The 6,670-nt window shown below is 47.8% G+C and overlaps 2 pseudogenes; both read right to left on the bottom strand.

Annotated features, from left to right (window-relative positions):
• Positions 1-898: 898 nt before the first annotated feature.
• On the bottom strand, positions 899-2,287 carry LOC124698946 (annotated as a pseudogene).
• A 2,657-nt stretch (positions 2,288-4,944) lies between these two features.
• LOC124694533 lies at positions 4,945-6,176 on the bottom strand (annotated as a pseudogene).
• Between the last annotated feature and the right edge of the window lie 494 nt (positions 6,177-6,670).

Here is a 6,670-nt window from a genome sequence, read left to right as displayed (position 1 = left end):
AGGGAATCTACGCAGTGATCTTTCAGCTAAAGTAAAAGGATAAAATCCCAATACCCTATAGATAAAAAGGGAATGCAGGTAGCCTATAGCAAGGAATGGAATATATACAGAAGCAGCCAGAGAAGAAAACCAATCGAACATTCATCAGAGAAAAGCTTGAGATATGCCGATGGGTAAGAACTCAAGCTTTAAGAGGAACCAGTGCTTAATCATACGCACGACATGGCCAAATGGCTAGGCCTTGATAAGATAAGGAGGTCGATTCTCTAACATGATGTGCCCAACCAGCAGTCCTACCATATGCACCTCTTTGGGATTCTAAAAGTAAGTTGAAGTGTGTAACCTAACACAAAAAATTGTTCAGGAGAAAAGTGACTACAAAACAGGGAGTTCAGGACAACAGAGAAAGTGAAACATGCGCACTACAAATCCCTACCATATGCACCTCTATGGGCTTCTAAAGTGTTGAAGTGTGCAGCCTAGCACAGAATTGTAAGACAAAGTGCCTACAAAACAGGGAGTCCAGGACAAGCAGAGAATTGTGAAACATGCGCACCTAAATCCTACCGTATGCACCTTCTATGGGCTTTTCTAATGCTGACAGTGTGTAACCTCAGCATAGAATTGTTAAGAGCAAAAGTGAGTACAGAAACAGGGAGTCCGAGGCAACAGAGAATTGTGGAAACATGCGCATAACAGCAATGCAGACACGACAGCAAGGAAATGTAATAGACATCGACATACAAGGATTAACCTGAGCAACAGAAATCCAAGTACAACACCTTAAAAAAACGTCAGCATTTGTTGCTGTGGCAAACTGCAAATTACCATCAGCAGAGAATTCAAATACTAGCAAAAGCCATGTCGCTGGACAAACAGCACAACCTCGCAGAGTTACTCTTGCAGAATCGAAGGTGCAGAACTGAAGGTATCAACGAGCAGCCTCCTGTGCAGGTGGATGACCTAGGTCAAGCAGAGGCTCTCTTGCCAGCACGTAAGTCCTGGCGTTGAGGTTCTTCATGCTCTCGATCATCTGCTCATGGACATTAACACGGTTGGTCACCGTCGCGACGAGTGCCCTTGACGGAACTCGACCTTGGCATCCAGCTTGGAACTCTTTGACCAGGCTCATTATCCAGAGCCCGGCTTCATCGTAGGTACCGCGTTCATCTTCTCCGGGCAAGCAAGCACGCTGATATCGATGCACTGATGCGAACCGGCAATAGTTCTCGAAGATGAGCAGGCGGGCATTCTCAGAGAACTCAGCCCTCAGAGGAACAGTGATGGAGCTTCTTGGATGCGCTTTCCCAGGAAAGGACCATTCAGCATAACTTGCTCGCGACTGGCGATGAGCTCAGCCGCGCACCATCAAAGTCATACTTCACATAGAGGCGTACCGAGTAGCTCAGTGCGATGGGATCCCTGTAGCCCGTTGCCCCTGCCGGGATGACCTGACCAGCTTCTTTCAGCATGTTCCTCCTCCCTTTGTTCTACGAACAACTGCTGCAGCACAGGGCACTCTGGTGGGGAGATGGGGGCAGTTAGTCCGGACAGGCGCTGAAGGCCCATGGTCCTCGGCAGGAGAGGCCGATGATCCCGTTCCTGCCATCTCTCGTGGCAGAAGAAAGAGCGAAGAGGCTCCGAACAGCATCAGCGCCAAATCCTTGCCAGTGGAGCTGGTTCACAGGCGAGGCCGAAGAGCTGTTCGCGTCGATGATCTCCTTGAGCCGGTTCAGGCTCCTCCAGCGCAACATCCCAGTTCTGCATGAGAATTTCCGCCGCCAGCTTCCCCAGAGCGCCTGAGGCTCCGCTCGCTGTCCGCAGAGAGCGCGGTACTGGGCGAGGAAGTCGGCGGCCTCCGAGTACATCCCGCACTCGAACTGGAACTTGGCGTACTGGTACAGGGGCCTCGATCTGTCGGGCCCGATCTGGTGGCGCCTCCTGGAGGACGTGGAGGTTGTACTGCTTGTCGGCGCGGGAGCTCCTGCACGAGCTGCGGCTGGAGAGGAAGTCGACGATGGGCTTGACGGCGTCCTGTAGGGACCGGAGCCGCTCGACGACTCCGGAGCGGCGCGACCATGTCGGCGGGCACGTCGTCGGTGCCGTGGAGCGACTCTGTGGATGTCCATGGCGTAGTCGACCATGTTGGTGCCGCTGAGGAGCGAGATCTTGCCCTGCAGGATCTGCGCGTCCGCGTAGACCTTGAGCTCCTGGAGGAACCGAGGAGCGACGCCAGGTGGCGGTCCATGTGCGCCACCATGCGCGCCGTCAGGTCGTACTCCGCCATGGCTGCCGTCTCCGCCGCGAAGGGTCGAGAGAGAAGGCCAGGGTTTCAGGGTTCGACGGGTGGCGGCTCGGGCGAGGAAGAGAGCTAGGGTTTTCAGGGTCCCGGATGGGATAAGGTGCGAGAAATATAGCGGACTCCTTCCGGAAAGTTGGGCCCTGGCCCACCATTGGATTACTAAAATACCAAAGCTGGCCTGTCAAACTATTGTACATGGCTAAACACCAGTGTATAGCATTTTTAAATTATTTAACATCCTTAGCTGTATTTTTTATCTAAAGAGGTGGCTAAACAACATAAAAGAACGGTAGCAGCATTTTGGAAACATTTATTTAATTAAAAAATATGTTTATGCAGTAGATTCTCGCAGAAATAATTACCCTAATGCTATACAGCATGAACGCCGCAATTGCCTACAAATTGTCCGTCAACCATCACGCTCGTGTGTTCGTAGGAAAAGTCACGAGTTTAAATGTGTCAGAAAAATATATGTACAACATTAAAATAAATAAATCATCAACATGCATTTTTAAGCACCGGTCTCACCGTAGCTTCCGCTTACGAATTCATCTTGTCGATGGCACATCGACGTTAGATTCATGAACCATCCCCATGATATATCGTCTTCTCTAGGGTCAACTTAGAGGAGAACCTGAAATCGAAGCTTATCCTCACGCTTCACACATGGCGACGAGCTTTGTGGCCTCCCCATGTCCAACCACATGGAGGAGAATGTGGAGCAGAGCAAGATGGCCAGAGGAGCAGCTAATCTAGTAGGATCAATAGGGGATCGTCATCTCCCGTGGAAAGCATGGCCGCTGACCCCTCCTCGCACCGACACCACCGTGAGAATACGCCGATGTCGCGGCGCAGAAAGGAGAGGTTGAACGGCGCTCGACCGCGCGGGCTCCTGACACAACTCGCACGACCGCCACTAATGCAGCAATGCCCAATCCGGTGACACCAGCCCATCCCATAGCTTTCATTGGAGTAGGAGGAGAATATCCACGACATGCGGTCCAATCACTTCGGGGCTCAGGTGAACCAGCTCTGTCGTCGCTGATTAGTCAAAGACCATGATAGCAATACTCGGCGGTCGATGATAGAGGTTGGTGATATTTTCATGTTTTGTATATGTTGTTTTAATCAAGTTACAAGTGTCTATCGTGTTTATTGTATACCGCAGGGGTTTCACCAGCGCTGTGAACTTGTTTCTACATGTTGATGCGTTGAGCATATAAGTTGGATAAGTTGGGGTTTTTTGTTACAAATGATGGCACACTTTACCAACGTTTTGTTGGAAACAAATGGAATCATTTTTCTATGTTGTTGCTTTTTCCTACATTGCACGTTCACAATGTTACACCATATTTTCTCAACTTCTACACACCATGCGTAAAATGCTGGGAAGCGATGTTACATACAACAATAATTGTTGGGCTCGAGGTTTTTCCTAAGATATCAAAGAAAAATGTTTCAAACATTCTATATTCAGATTGAGAACATTTCAATAACTTTTAAAATCCATGTTTTCAAACCTTTCAAATCTGGTTTCTTCCAAAGTTTAGGCATTTGAATGGACCAAAGTATGTGTCATATCATCACAAATGTTCCTGATCCATGGCAACCGTATCATCCATTATCCAAAAGCATAGGTGGTGGGAGGCATTTTTTAAATAAAATGTGCTTTCATTATAGTCAAACATTTTAATTGCCACAATACAAGCAACAAGAGTTTATCATCACCTTTCTGCATAAATCGAACGCACAGTGGTGCAAGTAAGGAACAATTATAAGCAAATACAAGCACTAGCGCATCCAGTGTAGCTGATGGGTTGATTGTGCCCTGTAATGTGATGAAACTGAGCTAGATGGAAGTACAGTAATGGCCTTGAGTGAGCTGAAGCTGGAGGCTAAGGACTCCTTTGATTCATAGCACACGAATAAGTATAGAATAGAAAAATCGTAGGATTGAGATGTCCCGCCTAATTGAATCATATGGAAGATGGAATGTGTTTGATTGCATTGAGAAGATTTTTTCACGAAGTCATGACCAAATATTTTTTCTTACAAAATTTAGGCTACAAGATTACTATAGAATTATTTACTAATGACATGTCATATATGAATCAAACAACATGTATAGAAATTTTCGTATAAGATCTAAATTCGCATAATTTCTACACGAGATTAATCAAAGGAGCCCTAAGGATTGGGCACAACTGACTTGGGCGCGGCACATCAAACCATAGTTTTCGAGCAAAACATTCCGGCGACAGAGCACACGTGGCAGCATGGAGCCGTTTGACACCAGCGTCACGGGCGACTTGCAACGCTAACTTTAGCCGTCGTCAGTAGTAGCAGATATTCAGATGTGTTCAAGCAGAGCGAAGTTAGATCCTCGCTATAACATCTTTAGACACGGGGATGCTATGCTAACTAATTTCACTTATCCTCACGTCATCAGCTCAGGTGTATATGTACAGAAGAGTCGGGGAAAGATCAAAAGGAAAAGAAGAGGGAAAAATTCAGCAGCAGAAGTTGCCGAGGGGTCAGGATTCAGGACCCTATAGTCAGTAAACTAATCTCTGCTAGTGTTGTGGTCGTGCGCTGAAACCCCAGCCAAAACGAGGAGGCAGCTTCTTCTTTGGCTCTGTTGCACAAGTTTGTTTACTCGGCTCGCACTTTCACCTCCACTCCTGCGTGTCGCAAGGAAAGCAGCCCTCTTGCGCGATGTCCGTGATCTGTACCCCGGTGTCGTAGACCTCGCCGGCGCGCCACCGGCGAGGCAGCACCTCCTTGTCGGCCCAGACTCCACTTCCCGTCGTACCCGCCGGTGACGACGACCCTGAACTGCAGCGGCCCCGGCGGCGCCATGCTCGTGCTCCACGCCGGGCCGTGGTCCCGTGTCATGAACTTCCAGTTCGACGAACCAACCTGGATCATCACAAATTAGATTCAGTAACAAGCACCGATAGGCGATATACACATGTGGACACTCGTCTGTCAGAACGAGACTCTACAAATTGATCGATTTATGGGAGAAAGGTGAGTGTTTCTTGTGTTTACCTGCGCGACGTCGACGGCGACGATGTCGGTCTGGCCGCCCTGGTAGAGGAACCTGACGGCGAGCTGGTTGGGCGCGCGGCTGGTGTCCTCCACCCTCACCGCGAGGTTCTTCCCCTCGTGCTCGCACGGCACCCCTGCACATGCGCAGCGCCGACGAATTAATTTGAGCCTAGATTTTCCAAGTCCAAGTCCTAGGAGCAGCTACCCCTAAAGACAAACCGTGTCCTGTACTTACGACGGCACGTTCTGCGGCGACTATTTGGATTTTTTTTCGTACAGCTGCCGGCGGTGAACGGGGTAAAAAAAGAAGCGATTGGTGAAAAAAGGAGAAGAAGGGATTTTTACTTTACCTCTTGTACTCGACGTCGACGGCGCGGAGCCTGGCGAGCCGCTTGGCCACGCCGGGGCGGGCCATGGCGGCGAACGCCGGGCTGCTCAGCACGAGGTCCGTGCGGTTCGACTTGGTCCTGGCGCGGTCGGTGATGACGACCCTGGCGCCGGCCGCGCTGCAGAGCTTCTTGTCCTTGCACCGTACTCTGGAAGCACGCGCCGCATCCGACGCTATGACAGATTTCTGAACATAACTGCATGTCATTTTCTAGTGTATTTAAGAGAACATAATGACACATCAGTTTGGTCTGTACCAAGTATTGTTGTAGAACAAGTACAGTCATACAGGGCTACTAATCCATCGGTATAATGTGCAGAAATATGATACAGGGCCAGATTACATAACGTGTTGTAACTGATTAGGTGAAACATAAGGTACTGCAATGTTACTGCCATTCTGAATCAAACTTAAACTGAACCAGAACCTCTCCATTCACTAAAGCTACTACCCATATCTCATATAGAATATTATATGACCACGTAGCACAACAGTAACTAATAACAGGAACTCAATTATATGATTATGAGTATATAATAGGTATATGTTATGATGCAAAAAAAGCCTTGCTATTTCTGCTAGTTTATGTTTGTGTAAATTTAATTTAATCGTATACACATATAGATGACAAAAGAGAAAGCAATTTGGGATGTGGAAGCTAATGCTATATTTTGCAAACTTTGTGTGATTGAGAAAGAAAAGGGAAATAGGAATCTGAAGTTTCTGAGTCCCGTTGGTTACAAAACCTTGCTGAGGTTTTTTTAGAGAAACAAAGAGAGATTATAACAAACAACGATTCTTAAATATTTGTATACATACGTGTCATTTCGATGAAATCCCGACAGGAAGCAATAACATACATTTTATAAATGAAGACATAACATACATTTTACATTAATTACGATCCGTAAAGCTGCCCAAACAAAGCA

The sequence above is a fragment of the Lolium rigidum genome, chromosome 3 (assembly GCF_022539505.1).
Source record: "Lolium rigidum isolate FL_2022 chromosome 3, APGP_CSIRO_Lrig_0.1, whole genome shotgun sequence".
Lineage (NCBI taxonomy): Eukaryota > Viridiplantae > Streptophyta > Magnoliopsida > Poales > Poaceae > Lolium > Lolium rigidum.
Note: the sequence above shows the minus strand (reverse complement) of the source record. Positions and strands in the feature narration are given on the sequence as shown.